A 16059-nucleotide genomic window follows, 5' to 3' on the forward strand; every position below is an offset into this window, starting at 1 on the left:
CTTTTTGAGTCTTTTCTAGTATTTTCAGGAAGGAAAAGCTGAAAATCAAACAGGAATTTGTGTGCTCACTTGTTCTCTGTGCTTTTAATGGTTACTGCCAACTGTGATCAACAGTGAGACAGTGGATTCAGTGAAATTTATTTCAGCAAATATCTTGCAAAACACCATATGTTATTAAATGCAATTTGTTTCTTTCTGTTCAAAGTTCAGCAGATCAAGATTTCTCGCTCATCAGGTCCTTCACTAAAAAGGACAAAGTGATTTGAGGTGTAGCAATCTCTACTAGCAGGAAATTATGGATAACCTATCTATAAAGAAAACTTCATCTTAATTGGTATCCATTAGCACCCAATCCAAAGCTTACAGAAGTCAACAGAAAGTCTTGCAGTAATTCATGTGGGCTTTGTGCCCACAGTCCACTCATAGGCTTTTCCTAAGTGATCTTATTTATTATTGTATATGTTTTGGTCCACGGAAATGTTCAATCCTTTTCTGAAACCTGCTAAGCCAAATTATATCTACCTGTTCCTTACACATTGCTTAAAAAACAGAGTTACAGAATGTTTCTGTATCATCTTTGATCTCTAAAATTGAACTGACAGCCTCTTGACAATAATCACACTCGTGAGATTTCTGATACTTCTAGCCTTTTACCTGGATGGGAGAAACTGCAGTTTGCTTTCTTGTCCATCTCTGTAAGGATTTAGCTGTATAACTTTTAGACCAAATCTTGGAGAAAATTCTGTTGGAATTTAGCATAGATGTGTGAAAGGGGTTTTAACTTGTCTGTGTCAGTTTGTTCAACTCATTCAGACATCCCTAACTGTTATAAAATAAATATTGCTCTGTGATCTTCTCAATAAACCTTGACATCATATTTAGCTTTTGTAGATGATGAGACAAGCCAAAACTGAGGGAGTTAGTATATCTGAAAATGCTACACAATTTGCAGTTTGCTTAGCAAAATATCTATGTACATATAATCTTTATTGAGGTGCTATGTTATCATTGGTGAGACCACTCCAAAAGGAAGGTCTGCTGTCATCTCTGATTCCTGTAAAAATGAAGTGTATGAGCTTTACAACACCATTTACTCCATCCATATTGATTAACAAATTCTCTAAGAAAAAGAATAATATTCTTACAATAACAGTGCACTGACAAAGAATTAGACTTTGGGGATTCCTTGCAGCACATAACCTGAAATCCATGACGAGACATTAGATCCAAAGATGGTCTTTACAGCATTTTCTGGAGTAAGGAATAGTGCAATACCGAGTATTGCAACCCAGAGAAGTTTTACTGCCATTCCTTTGTCAACAGACTATTGTACTGGCTTACAGGACCTGAAAGTTTGTCTAATGCCTTGTGCTAACAAGGTAGTGGAGAAAACACACAGGAAAGTGTGGCTAATCCATTTCTAAAGAAATATGGATGAGATGATAGTATATGCTGCAAGAATCCCTGGTTTGAGTAAAACAAAAAGCATTCCAAAATTACATTCCTTAAAATACATTCGGGGAGAGGAATTTGAAAAGTAGTGTAGTCTAAAAAAGGAGTAAAGCCAAGATAGATTGTCAGTTGGGGTAAACTGGCTGAGGGAAATAAAAGTAACTACCCTAATGAGCCATGGCTTTTAGCCCACTGTTTTTATTAGCCTTCGTCTGAGACTGGTTTTAAAAAAATGGGAAAAATCTTCTGTAGCATCTGCATGCCCCTCTGCATTGCTCACCATGTGCCTATGCAAGAAGTCATGTCACCTCCATTCCTAACTTTTTTGATACGGGCTCTTCTTTCTTTCTTCAAGTTTAGACTGCTGTTTGTTCCCCTGGCCCCACAGCAGCATTGGTTTCCTCACAGCCAGAGCCAGACAAAAGCTGCCACGGAGCAGAGCAGACAGCATATTGAGTAATGGAGCTGCTTGCTTCTGAAGAGCCAGACCTCATCCATAATTCATAGTTGCCTTTTCCTCCATGCCTTCGTCTGCCAGTCCGAACAAGAAGGCGCAACTACCCTGCATCTCCAGTGGCGAACAGCGGTTGGTGATGTTGGCCAATTATTTGCACTGCCCCAAAGGAAACTGGGAAAATCATCTTTGGAAGCACGCAGATTTTGCTTCCTGTCACCAGAAAGGTTACTTTCTTTAGTCTCTGAAGGCTTTGGTGGATCAATTCTTTTGCATGGGAAAGTAGATTAGAAACATGCCGTCAGGTACACTGTGCACAAGATAGACAGATGGAGACAGTAGTATCTATCTGCTACAGGGAATTGTCAGAGGGGCACAACTCATCACACTGGTTCTTAGAGGGCTTAATGTGCTGCTGGTAAATAATCTATTTTTTATTACCACACATCCCCAGATTGTCAACATTCTCAGCTTTTTGCCACAGCTAATTAGACAGGCAAAAGCCTTATAGCCTAAAGAACAAGTCTGAGCTAAGCACCTGCCAAAATATCTGACTTTTTTTAAGAACTGGAATGTCAAAGAGTGAAGGGGCTGCAGATCACATTTAAACGCTTTGAGCGTCAATAAGATGATTAGACCCATGAGGCAAACATTCAGAATTTCTCTTAGACTCACCACTGAGAGAAGGCAAGATAAAACTGATAGATAAAAACTACTGTGCAATGGTACCAAAGCTAATTATTCTGCTGAACTCTTGGAGAAATCTTGCAGGGATGTGTTGACATCATGCTCTGCGTGGCCACTTCTGTTCAGGAAAGCAATATTTAATTGTATATTTGAGTGAAGTCTCTTTGTGTGAAGTATAGCTTTTGGAAAGGAGTTTGTCTGAACCAAAGCAAAGAATGACCTCACTGTTAGCCAGGCATGGCAGATTTGGCAGGGAGCAGGGGCTTTTTATTCTTTTTTATGTTTTTTTTTTTGTTTTGTTTTCCCCATCCATTATTTAAAAATCCTGTTTTCAAACAATAACTATAGGAGTTTTTCCAAAGAGCTCTGCACCAAGGACAAAAGGCGCTGAATGATGCCCCTGTATCAGGCATGTCGTGATAAAGGTATGCATGCAAATAGCAGCAAGGGTATTTTTACAGTCTCTGTGTATCCTCAAGGGACAGACTAGCAGTGTTAACAACTCTCTGTCTCTGTGCCCCACTTTGTCGGTGTGCCTGCCGGAGGCTGGCTTTCACACGGTGTAGTGACTGCAGCCCACACTGCCTGCAGCACCTTGTGGTTTTCCTCACTGAAGGAACAACTTGTTCTTCAAGACCAGGAGAAGCTATAGTGTATCTATGTATCTATAAAACTGATGAGTTATACAGTATTCATATATTTAGAGGAAGAGATGATGGTAGAGATACTAGAGAGTAAAAACGTCTGCCAGCTTCTCCAGATCTAAATGGTAATTCAGCTTAGTGGGACTGTCACTATTTAAATAGAGTGGTGCAATCAAGCTCTTGACTACCTTTGACTTTCCATGGTTATGAGCCCTAGCACCTATTTGTGCCTTTGGAAGTCATCCCAGAATTTGCTGACTCGTGATTTCTCATCAGGGACCCTGCTCTCTCAGTTAAAGTGAATAACCTGCTTTTTCCTTATATTAACTTTTAATGCAATAACTTTTTGGACTTTCGTCTTTCTGATATTGCAGAGGTGGAGATGGAATGGAGTTCAAGCAAGAAAAGTCGAGATATATCATCTGCCCACAATGAAGTATAAGCATTCACCAGCTAAGGCCATATATTGTTGGATGACGTCGATGTTGCTGGAAAAAAACTCCAGGACTGAAAATAGTAAGGATAAAAAATTGGCAGACCGTGTGGTTTCTTTTCCTGATTGAATACAAGGTGATAAATTTCTTTTGGTTCCATTTATAGGCATAGTCTTGTTTTATATTGATTTACTGTTCTTAAAAAAAAAAATTCAACTCCAAATAATTTAGGGATACAAGAGAACCCACTCCACTCTGTCAATGGCTTTCCGAGTAGCAAAATTTAAGGTAGCTCTTTCTTATTGTCCTCAACACTGAAGATGTTCTCTCTGCTATGTAACTTCAATAATTTCTATTTGCAGAGATTTGATATATTCTGAAACCAGCAACACCTTGAGAAATTGATTAAACCTTCTCTCTTGTATGAAATAACTCTGCTTCAAGCTCAGTCTCCAATGCAAGACCACCATATTGTTCACAGAGGAATCACTTACACAGAGCTTAGGGTTATATCACCCGGACTATGCATAGGGAAGCATTTTTGACCATATATGTGCAGATGATGTTTTATGGTAACCCTATTCTTCTGCCACTGCATAAGAGTCTTTCCCACAGTATATAATTTGGATACTACTAGGCATTACAGGCTATCTAAACAGTTTGTTCCGTAGACGGACTACAAAATCTCCTATTGAGGAGGGAGGAGTAGAAAAGCAGCTGGGTGGTTGTCTGGCAAGGAGCCAAGGTCAATCCAGCAGACATGGGTAACTCTGTCTTCATGGTCATGATTGAGAAGAAAAGTCAAAATGCTGAAATTTTTTGTTCCATTTTCCTAAGTTTAGGGTCGAACCGTATGTAGTGCTTTTAGTTATTGTTGTTTACCTGAATTTTCAAAATTCAGGTTCTCTGTTTCATCCCTTTCTATTGCAAGGAAATGAGTGAATTCTGGTCATTATTCCTTTCTATTTGAGATATTTTGTAGTATTTTCTCTGCCAGGCAGAAACGTCAGTTAGAAAGTGGCAGAGCTCTACAGCCATGGTCTGGTTTTGCCATTTGAAGTTTATACTTCCATTGGGAAAGCTGTGAAGATTCCCAAAGCAATGATGTAAAAATGAAGGTGAGCAGTGGACACACTAAACTAAAATTGGACATTGTATTGTATGCCCATAGCAGAACAAGGAAGTTAAAATTACAAAAACAAAAGACATCGTGGCCATTCTGAGCTTGCATTTTTCTTTACTCTGGTTTTAAAAGTCTGGCTAATATCTTTCTTCATTTAGAACAAGGTCTGCTTGAGATTAGGACAATATTGAGTCAGGCATAGTATGTCACGCACAAGTGTCAGCCTTTCCTTTGAGAACTACATCATCCACATGGGCAGTTACAGCAAAGGGTGGGAAAGGAATTAGTAGAAACTGAGGCAAGGAGCTGAAGTGGTCTTGCTCTCACTCTCTCTCTTTCACACCTGCACACATATATGTATGCATATGTCTACAAACACCGCCCATGTATGTAGATGGTCTTTCATCCTTCCTAGTGTCTTTTCCATAGACTGCTCTGTCAACCTTTTTTTTTTTAGAAGTGGTCTTGCTCTCACTCTCTCTCTTTCACACCTGCACACATATATGTATGCATATGTCTACAAACCACCGCCCATGTATGTAGATGGTCTTTCATCCTTCCTAGTGTCTTTTCCATAGACTGCTCTGTCAACCTTTTTTTTTTTAATTAATTAAACATTTCACATATCCAGTGAGAGTTTCTAAGGCTGACCATGTCTTGTTGTGCAATTGACGCTGTGCTGCACGGCTTCCCCGCAGGTGCTGATGTTTCGGCAGAGGTGTTGCAGTGCTGCCAGCGTGCTTGGATAAAGAGCTCAGCTGTGGGGCTGTGTTCAGATTACACGCAGGGAGCCAAAGCAACAATTTGCACAGTAGTCTCTGATGTATGTCTACCTTTCCTGGCAGTCAGGTTAAGCCATCTCAGAAATCCCAGCCTTGGCAGGGAAATCACTCAGTTTTCGGGTTCCCCTAACGTGGAAATGTGTTCCCTTTCTGCCAAGACTTGAAAGAAAAGCATCCATAATCCACTGCTCCTGATTATAGAAGCAAAGCTTGCTTTACTTTGCTTGAATTTAAATAAAGGTATTTGCGCATCCCTGATGAATTTTTTCCACCTGTATTTTTATCCATAATAGACTGTCTCTATACTAGCAGTGACTGATCAATTGTTTGGGGGTTGTTTGTTTTCAAGGCAACACGTGGGTGATTCTTGATTCTCTCCTGTGGCAGAGCATGCTGTTATCAATATGTTACTTTCCTTTCACTGGGAATGTAGCTTTCAGAAGGCATGTAAATAAATGGGGTCTGTTTTAATTCAAGTGACAGTTCAGAAACGTGTCTGGTAAACCAACTTTCAAAGCCTCTTCCCCTTTGGAACCGGCCAGTGCAAGACCTGCACTTGCAAGGTCTGAGTTTGTTTATCTTTTTTCTAATTAACAAGAGTTAGTCTTTCAAAGTATCTGCAGCAAGTGAAAGCCAAGAGGCTGGAATGAGTGCTTTCTGTGGTCTCAAAAGAAATGCATTTGCTTTTCAGGGGGAATAGTGAGATTAGAAAGAGGCCTCACCTTGGGCTGTCAGGTCTCTAAAGCAAAATCCACTCTGCAGTGGCTGTGCACCAATGGGGCCAAGAAAGCAGTGCTCACAGAAATGTGTGAGAACAGTATGTTTCCTCTCCTTTGAGTCTAGCAGATGCAATGCTGATGAGAGGTACCTGAACGACAGAGCAGATAGAGGCAAGGGCTCAGCCCAACAGAGACTTTACCATCAAGGGTGCCGGTACCACCCCAGAACAGCAGTGAGGACACAGATGCAGGGCTGGAAAAGCAGCTGACTCCAGCATCCCTTCAGTCTTGAGCAGAGTGTGTCAAAAAGTTGTGTCCTGCCATGGACCGGAGATGTGACCTCTGGCCACACTCTCCATATCTCCTTTTCCCCTTCCACATTTAGTTTATTTGCTTTATCTAGACATACCAGACAAAGACTAGCCCTCACTCAGTTTGTACCCTTCCTACCGCAGAGGGGTTTCTGTCTCATTTTGTGACTTTAGGCAGTGCTGAAGTTCAATGAGGAGGAGTAGGGACTCGGCTGGAAATGCCAACGTGCCTGCCAAACTGTCACCTGAGGTGTTTTCAGATGAGGATGTCTGCAGAAATTACACTGAGGCTTGGCATCACCAGGCAAAGCTACTCTCTTACATCTATTGCTGACTAATACAGACAGCATAGTATGTCCCCCATTAAGAAGCAGCGGCTGTACTGAAAAAATAATGGAATTCTTTGGAGCAACTTTTATTACCAGAAAAGAAACATCTCTCACATAGTCAATCTGTTGCTGCAAATTTAGCTCATTTTCCTCATATTTCCCCATCCATTTCACTCTGAAATGGTGCTTATCCTGCCAGCAAGTGCTGATGGCAGGGACTGATGCCATTGCCATGGAGGTACTTGCCCCATGCCTTAGGTGAGCATCACGGTGCAGCCTCTCCAGTGGGTCTGTCTGCATCGTTGGTGCCTGCAGGGCTGCCCTGCACGTGGGATAGCTGGCGTGCAGGCATCTGACGCTGTCTGCCACTGCTGCTCGGCACATGGAAGGACCCCTCCATGCACCAAGCAGCAGTGGCAGGCAGGACCGGGTGCCCTCCAAGTCCATCAGTCCAAGTCTTGAGGCCAATCGTTCCAGCTGTGCAAGTAGCTGAAGTTATTCATGAACATTGCTGAGCTCATGCTGTTGTTGGACTGCTGAAACTCAGTTCACCTTGGAAAGGGGATTTTGAATAAATGCCATTGTTCACCTCTGCATTTAAGGTCTTGCAGAAGTTTTTAATGGGGAGGTTTTTGTTGGTTTATGTGTAAGGAGAGAGGGTTCCCCCCGCCAATCCACAAGCTCAGCTTGGGATCTCAATGTCAAGCTGTGCTCTTTCTGGTTCACACTTCATTACCGATAATAATAAGAGTTTTCTGAACGAGAGAAATCTTGAACCTTTGGCATTTTTACCATGAAAATGTAAGGAACATCATCTCAGTTGTTCTTGCAGACCTAAATCTTCCTTGCCTGTGTGGCAACCTACTCTGTGGCACTAACACAGCTGAGAAAAAACAAGCATGAGCCTTTCCTACAGTTACAATTTCAAGGGCATTGTCTCATCCAGTTCCAGCTTTATGTGCCTCTAACAGTGAGATTTTTCACACCAAAAATCACCTCTTCACAGATCATCCTACAGACTTCTAGCTTCTTCCTATGCAAGTTTTTCCTGATCATCAATCTGTATTTTACTGTATTGTTTTGTATTTTCTGTTTTGTTTTGTGGGGTTTTTTCCTTTCTATTTTATCCTTTTGTTCTTAGTTTCTGGATTCCCAGATTTCCTCCGAGGAACCATCTGGGGCAAAAATACATCTGTCATCCCTCTTAGCTCTTACAACTGAGAAACCTTCTAATAACAGAATTGCTGTGCTTCTGCTCCAGAGGTTTTTGGAGGATCGTTGCAGGGCTGGCTGTTCCCATTTGCTGAGCCTATCGTAGGAAATGCGTGGTCCTCTACCTACTCTCTTCAATTGTGCATTGCAGTTGAAGCTGGTTTTATTGTCAGATCTAAAAAAGCAGGGAAAGGTTGCTGGTTCGGGTGGGGGGTGTTGCTTGCTTGTTTGTTTGGCGGATGTCTGAAGTTTGTTTGAACACAGTGATTGGTAAAAACAGGATTACAGTAGATCAAATAAAATCTTGAGGGGTTGGAGATTTTTTTATTTTATTCTTAAGAATATATTAGGCTCCAGTTCACAAATAAATCACAAATTCCAGAAAATCTGAATCTCTTGCTTGAGCCTCTAACAGGGTATAAACAAACGTATACTCTGTTGCAGAGTGTTTGGGGAGTTAGAGAGATGTTTTCATTTTGGTAACCCTGATGTCTGTGTGTGATTCTGTATTTACCTTAGCATATCCTGAAGTGTGTTTCATTATTTTGGGGAATGTCAGTGCTTTTGAAAAATTAAATATCACACTCATATCACCTGTTTTAATTTCAGTAATATTCCACCCCAGAGATGTTAAGCGATGTCACAGCTTTGTGCCCAGTAACAGCATTTCAGGTATTTGCTTGCTGCAAGGCAGTACGGGAAATTTCTTGCAATATCTGACTGGCTTGTAGAGTCCAGTAATGCTGATTTTCTGTATAGGCAGAATAGAATAAAGGTACCCCCCACTATAATTGCAGATATTTATATTTAGACCAGAGTTCCCTAGTCTGGCTTTGCTTGTGCATTGCCATCAGCACTGCTGGCAGCAGTGGTATGAATGCATTAACTAAAGGGAATACTCAGCTCTCCAGATATCATTCATATTCTCAGTGACTAGTGATTTTGGTGACAGGACTAAAGAAGCCTAACTGTTAGAAAGTACTGGGAACTGAGCTTTTGGAAATCATTTAAGTACTTTTTAGCTGGACTCTAAAAAATGTCTTACCACTTCTGACAAATGCTGGAATGTTACAGTCTGGTTTTCTATAGAAATGAAGCATACTTAATTTCTACAGATGACTTCGTGTGTGTGTGTTTTTCTTCCACTAGAAATTTCTGAGCACATTGACAGACTTCAACTCAGTCTATCACAGGTTAGAAGTCCTAAAAGAAAAAGGTAATTAAATTCCTGCATGTTTTCATGAAAGTAGTCAGGTAAGAGACCAGTGTTCAAGCATTCACACTAATAGTCCTAATAACTTCTGAACTCTGCTTCGGCATGGACTTAATGATCCCCTCATATCCTCCCCAGCCTAATGAATTTTATGACAGATAAAAACCTTAGTATAATTTAGTTGTGGGTTTTTTTTTTTTAAAGTCATCCAAGAGACACTAACAAATAACAAGCAGGACTTCTCCATTTCTTTTGCTGATCGAACAGATCATCTTTCTTCTTGAGTGCCCAGGGAATTTGGATCCACACTGAGCTGATGAAAAGCAGTCTTTGGCACAGCTTTCAGACGTTCATCATACTCTTTCAAACAGACCTCTGATTCCATCTCATAAGTCATTTTGGTTAAATTTGTCTTTCAGAATTAATTTTAAACCCAAATAGTAAGTTTTCTAGTTGCTGAAGTAGCCTATCTATTTTTTTTCTTCAAAAAACATGCATCCCCAAAGCTTAGATGGAAAGAGAGAAATGCTTAAATAAGTCAAAGATGCCATTTTGGGACTAAACTATTCTCAACATTTAAGAGGAGAAAATAACTTATTTAATAGATCTGTCATCTGTGTTAGTAAAAGAAATTCACACTAAGGCATTTACAGGGTTGCGACTTTAAACTGTATATTCCTTGTGGCTTTTTGTTTTTATCTTTAAATCCTCAGCGATGATGGTTGTGGCACTTGAAATGGCCCTGGAAAAACAACAGTTAGGAGAGCCTGCTTGGTAATTCCAGGTGCTCAGTTTGTAGGTGGTACGTTGGCAAATGTGAACCCCATCCAAAATGACTGACACTCATAGCCCGCACTGCACATGTATTGACGATTCTGCAAGACAGACGAGGGTATATGTATGACATTTGTCACTGTTAGGATAAAAATATGTTAATCTTTAAGCACAGGGTTTCTTTAACCAAAGTTGTCTGTAATACTTAATCAAATGTCACACGATAGCTGGAAATACTCCTTTTTTTGTCATTCCTAATGACTTTCTGCACTGTCTCTCTTGTTGTTTATGACTGCTTAAAATCAACTATTGTCTTCATATATTCTGAGACTCTTGATTTTAAGCATATGAAGAAAATTCTCCAAATCTTGAAACCAAAATTGTATTTAGCAGAAATGCTATTTGCAATTCAACCCGCAAAGCTGGGAAATACTTGCTCTGCTGCCCAACCTGAGTGAAGCTCTAACAGCCACCAGATACCAGCTGTGCTGAGAAAGAAATGAGATTCTTTAGAATTCAGACTGGAAATCATCTGAGGACAAGAACGTGTGAATTTGCTTCACTTTATGTGTGTTACCTGCAGTCAGCCGGTCTCTGAGGAGCTATAACTCATAGCTAAGTGTTTGCAATATTGTAACACAAATACCAGGCGCAGCTGTAGCAGCACGATGGCCTTTCCCGCACAGCATGGCCTGTTGCAGCAGGGCAGATGTGGATGCTGTGCTGTTGCGCACGGAGCTGGGAGAGCTTGGGCTGATGCGGCAGCAACCATGCTTAGCTGGGGCTGCCCGGCGAGACCCCGCACCACGGTCCCAAAGGAAGGCAGGGAGCGTCCTCACAAGTGAGACAGCCCAGCAGTCTGACCACCCCGTGGAGAGCAGGCTGTGAGAAGGTGCGGAGGAGGAGGGACGTGGGCAGCACCAGTGTGCCTTACTTTCTTGGCCATGCACAACTGTGAAAGGAGGTTTGAGGTTCAGCTATTGCCAGGAGTTCTACTTAACTGGTAGTTACTGGTTACTTTTTTGATAGTTACCGGTTACTTAGTTGAAGGCTTGGGATGTCTGAGCTTCAGGGGATTTAGTGATTTCTCAACCGTGTCAAGCCCTTTTCCCTATGAACAAGACCTAGAAGAAGTGATACTTCTGTGGGCCAGCAAATGGCAAACGTGAAAGCTGCTAGGAAAATCCTCCCTGCCAAAAAAAAACTCATGAAGTTTGGTTTTGGGGTGTTTTATTATTTTTCTGTTGTTTGGTTTTGGTTTTTTTTTTCCCTGCAAGGAACAGTCTAGACATTGTGGGATTGCTCCCAAATCTGAAATCAATTTTGCATATCTCTGCTCCTCACCTTCCCACCCCCACCCCTTTTCTGGGCATCTTTAGAAGGACAATGAACATAGAGAATTGGAAGGAATGGGTAATTTGTTATAGGTGACTGAAATGTGTGAGGAACATTAGATGTACTTAGTAGACAAAGGTCAGAATTAACATTTAGGTATCTGAACACATACATTTAGAGGAAATGATGTGTTAAACCTGAACCTCTATTAGCAATGATCACAAAATTCAAATAAAACATTTTCATATTAGGAAACAGGATTTTCTCACCAATTCGTTGCATGCTGGCAGTTCTGGTATCCCCATCTATTTGAGATAATCTTCAGAGAGAACCCTATTTCTGAAAACGCCAGTCCCAGATAAGCATCCAAACTCAAGTGCTTTACTGAGCTGATTTTCAGACACTAGGTCTGAAGCTTTTTATTTTTACTTTGTGTGCAGGCCCTGAATCCCTGAAACGTTTGTGGTTCACTTGGAATTAATTAATCTTGTCTCCCTCCACACTGTTATTTTCTCAATAGCTTTATTTCCTTCTTCCCTCCCCCCCAAAAAATGAACATAAACTATACTGTATAAAAGGTAGTCACTCTGCGTGGCACAAAATGCTCAGAGCTTCATTTTGGTGTGAGGCTATCGCTGACCAGGGCAGCCTTTCAGTGTGCTGACCCTAATCCTACAATCCCCTCAAAAATACACCTAAACCTGCCCGTCTGAGTTCCATCAAAGATTGGGATTCTCAGGTCTGGTTTCTTGGGTTTATTTATTTTGTTCCAGTTCAGCTTTTCAGCACATCACAAACACATTTACAAATACCTTGAATTATGCATTTCCCATGGGATGAAGAATCTTTAGTCGAAACCCTTTGTATTTTCTTTTCTTATATCTTATTCTGGTACTATTTCTCTCCAAATGGAAGGTAGCTGTAAAAGCTAGTTTAACACAGCACCATGCTACAGGCAATGGTTTCTGGGGAAAGGAAGGTAGGGGTTGCAATGCTGGGGGGTTTGGTGGTTAAGGGGTTGCAATACAAAGAGACTTCTATTTTCCTCTGCAATAAATGATAAAGCCCACAATGTATAACCTGCCAGGAATGAATTACCTAATAATTATGTGGAAGTGATCTGTGATTTGTAGGCGCCACCATCTGGGCATAACGTCTGTTTGCAACTGGAATAAATGGAATCACGTAAGATATTATAAACTTTTTCAAGCCTAGCCAAACCTGAAAATTGTTCCTACTAATAAAATAGCATTTTTCTCTAAATAAATATATGTGCACATACCCCCCCCAACACACACACACTCAGTCTATGAGTGTTTAGAGATGATAAATGCTATGTAGTAAAGATGGATTAATCTTTTTTTAAAGATTTAATTACATCCTAGACTGTTGGGACTAAATCCACTAAATCAAGATGGAATTTCTAACCTATCAGCATGTCTATTCCAAGCACGCTGGTCTGCACCACAGTCAGCTAATCCGTGAGATATAACCCCCTGGCTCCAGGCAGTGTGGAAGCAAATGCCCATGCATTGCCATGAGACCTTCCTAGACTGTTGATTCATCTTCCAACCCTTTGGGTATTGTCCTCACTGTTTTTCTCACAAGTATCTGTTGGAGAATGAAATAGGGTTAAGTGGAAACCCAGACCATCGTTGCATGCTCAGGAGTTTCAATCATTTATCTGGTGAGGAAGGGACGACCATCCTTTTGTGGTCAAAAAAATGACCCTTTATGCAGCCAGTGCAAAATGAACTAAAAAGACCAGTGCCACTGCTCCTTCCTGGGACAGGAGCAGAGGTTGAACTTGAGTGACTTCAGGCACAGCAGCCAGGCCAGGTTTCAGCAATTTCCTTCTGAGATAAAATCCTTCTAAGATAAAAGTCTCTTCTGAACTAAAAAGACTGGGTTTGGTTTGCCTTTTTTTAAAAAAACTTTTCAATGCTTTTTGTGGGGATTCCCTCTGGCAGAAGATCTCCAGGGCACTGGTGTTTCACAGTGGTTTCCATAGTTGTGACAAGAACAAGGCAATAGACAGTTTGACCCCAAAGGTAAAATCCTGGCAGTTTTGAAGTTGATAGGACCTCCTAATACATCTGCTCTAGATATACTGCCCCGCAGAGTAATCCAAATGAATAAAATATCTAATGAAATATAAGAAAAACATTGGATTTTAAAATGAGAATTACTCTGAAAACAGCAGAATCGGTATGCTGGGACAAAGCAGATCATACGCACATGTTGTTGCTGTTCCTTCCCTCCTGCTTTCTTTTCTAAAATTCCTATCGGTCCCATGAGGAGCAGGAGAATAAACCTGTTGTCAGTTTTATTGCAGAGCTGGCTGCCTAAACTGATGTCTCACTGCAACATGGTTATAAAAAGGAAAAAAAGAAAAACTGCCAAAAATCCTTGCTGATGTAAATGATATTCCTGTTGGAAGACTCTCCAGGAAAGGGCCTCTAAAACAGGAGAAGCCTAATACATACAGCAGTATTTTCAAAACACCGACTTAAAAATTTAAAGCCCTATGGCTTTTTTTTTCACTGCTGTAAGCTGTAAGGAGAGCTGTCAGGGCTCTACTCTGAAAAGGATGGAGAGAACAGACCAATATACAGCAAAACAGAGCAGTCTGGTGGTGATATTAATTTAAAATTAACCTGCAAGACAAATCATTTTCCATATTTTAGAATACAGCCTGAGCTAAAATTATCACTCACATGTTCACTATAGCTTCAGGAAATTACCACCACTGATGCCCGTGATTTTTAGCATCCAGCGTACAATGCTCTTTCTTCTCTTTTTCTTTCACTAAGGGGGGCGTTTTTATTGTACAATCCCTTGTGTCATTCTGATGAGGCAGATTGTTGATACAAGTTGTCCCAGGGTCTGGCATGATTGCTCAGTTGTAGGCTATGTGTGCTCTCTTCCCAGTAAGCACTGCATTCCTTCCCAAAGTCAGGTTTGTCATGTTGTGTTTGAAAATGTCAATACACTTGGAAATTTCATTAAACTCTTAACGTTGTCTTGGGTTTGCATAATTAGGATGGAAATCTCATGGGCATATTTTTCCCTGTGACACTGCTTATATTTCTTACTTATAACCAGGCAGAGAGCAATACCAATACAAAACTCACTGAAGTCATGTAGATTAGAATGAAAAATAACCAGAGAGAAGTACCGATTTCTAAATTTCCAGAGTTCAGTTTGGTTTATTTTGGGACCAACTTAGGGAACTGTTCATTTGTTACATTCATTCCAACTGGCCTTTCACTGATGAGATACCAGGCTTCCCAGAAGACAGTTCAAGGGGTGAGTCACACACTCGCACAGCCCTTAATGGCACCTGCGAGCCAGAACTACTGCTTCTATGTAGTACCAGCTCTTGCCTATTATTCATTGCCAGTGCTTCCTTCAAAGGGGATTTAATTACTGACTTTCACTGGTCTTTGCTTGAAATTTTAGGAAAAAAAAGTGTAAGGAACCATTTGACCTCTCTTCTGAAAAGTAGTGGTGTGAAATGAATATTTGTTGGACTATTGATCTGTGCTTGTTCTTAAATACACTGCAGCCTTAATAAATGCCTTTGGTCCATCCCTCAGCTGGTGTAAATTACCACGGCTCAATGAAGCTAAGCAGATTTACATCATCTGAAGACACAGTCCTTGGCGTGTTATAGCAGCCTGCTTTTTAAGAACGTGGCTGTTAGTGTGCCATTTATAGCGTTTACAGCACATCTTATACTGCACATGCAAATCCACAACGGGACTGTTCTAATCACCAGGTAATTCTTGGTGAAGGAGGGCAAGCACCCTTGCTTTTTGTGGTGGTTTGTGTCCTGTTTTGTGTGTTGCTTTGCTCAGCTAATGTGAAATAGTAGAGTGAGGGTGAATTTTGGGGAGCCTGCACACCCAACAGCCCTCATGCCACCAGTCAGGAAGACTGCCTGTGCTGCCCTTGTGCCTGCTGCTTCTCACCCATGAGCCAACCCCATTTTGAAAGTTATTCAGTGTGCAAGTGCTCTCACTTTTATAGGCATTTTATGACTCATGTTTGGAACATATAATTTTAATGGGTGGAAACCAAACTAACTCTAAACCCCACTTGACCAGTGCTTCTTGTGAAGACAGTGGAAATTCTGTTTGCTGCATTCCTTGCTCTCCAAACCACGCTAACCTTTGGCCTCCCATACTTGTTATGTGCGATGGGAGTCCAGACATTAGTGCCATTTAATTCTGCTTTGCTACAACGTGCTATTTCACAACAGTTTGGATTTTCATAAAGTGAGGAACTTAACTAAAAAACTGTAATACTCTCCCCACAACAGCAGCACACATGCACACTGACGGACCGAGGACTTATCTCCATTTGCAAGCTACTAATTGTGAAGTCTTGCAATATAACAGGGATTGTGCTGCGTTATAGAAATTCTAAATAAGACACAAACAGAGACAGAATTTGAATTTTAAGAAACCTTTGTCCATTATTTGGATGTATCCCTCTGCCATTTGAGATAGTCAAAGGGAGTTGGGAATAAATTGATCCAATATAAATCTTATACTTCAGATACCTGCCTATTCCTGCATGTCTGAT

The sequence above is a fragment of the Pygoscelis adeliae genome, unplaced genomic scaffold (genome assembly GCF_000699105.1).
Source record: "Pygoscelis adeliae isolate BGI_AS28 unplaced genomic scaffold, ASM69910v1 Scaffold85, whole genome shotgun sequence".
Classification (NCBI taxonomy): domain Eukaryota; kingdom Metazoa; phylum Chordata; class Aves; order Sphenisciformes; family Spheniscidae; genus Pygoscelis; species Pygoscelis adeliae.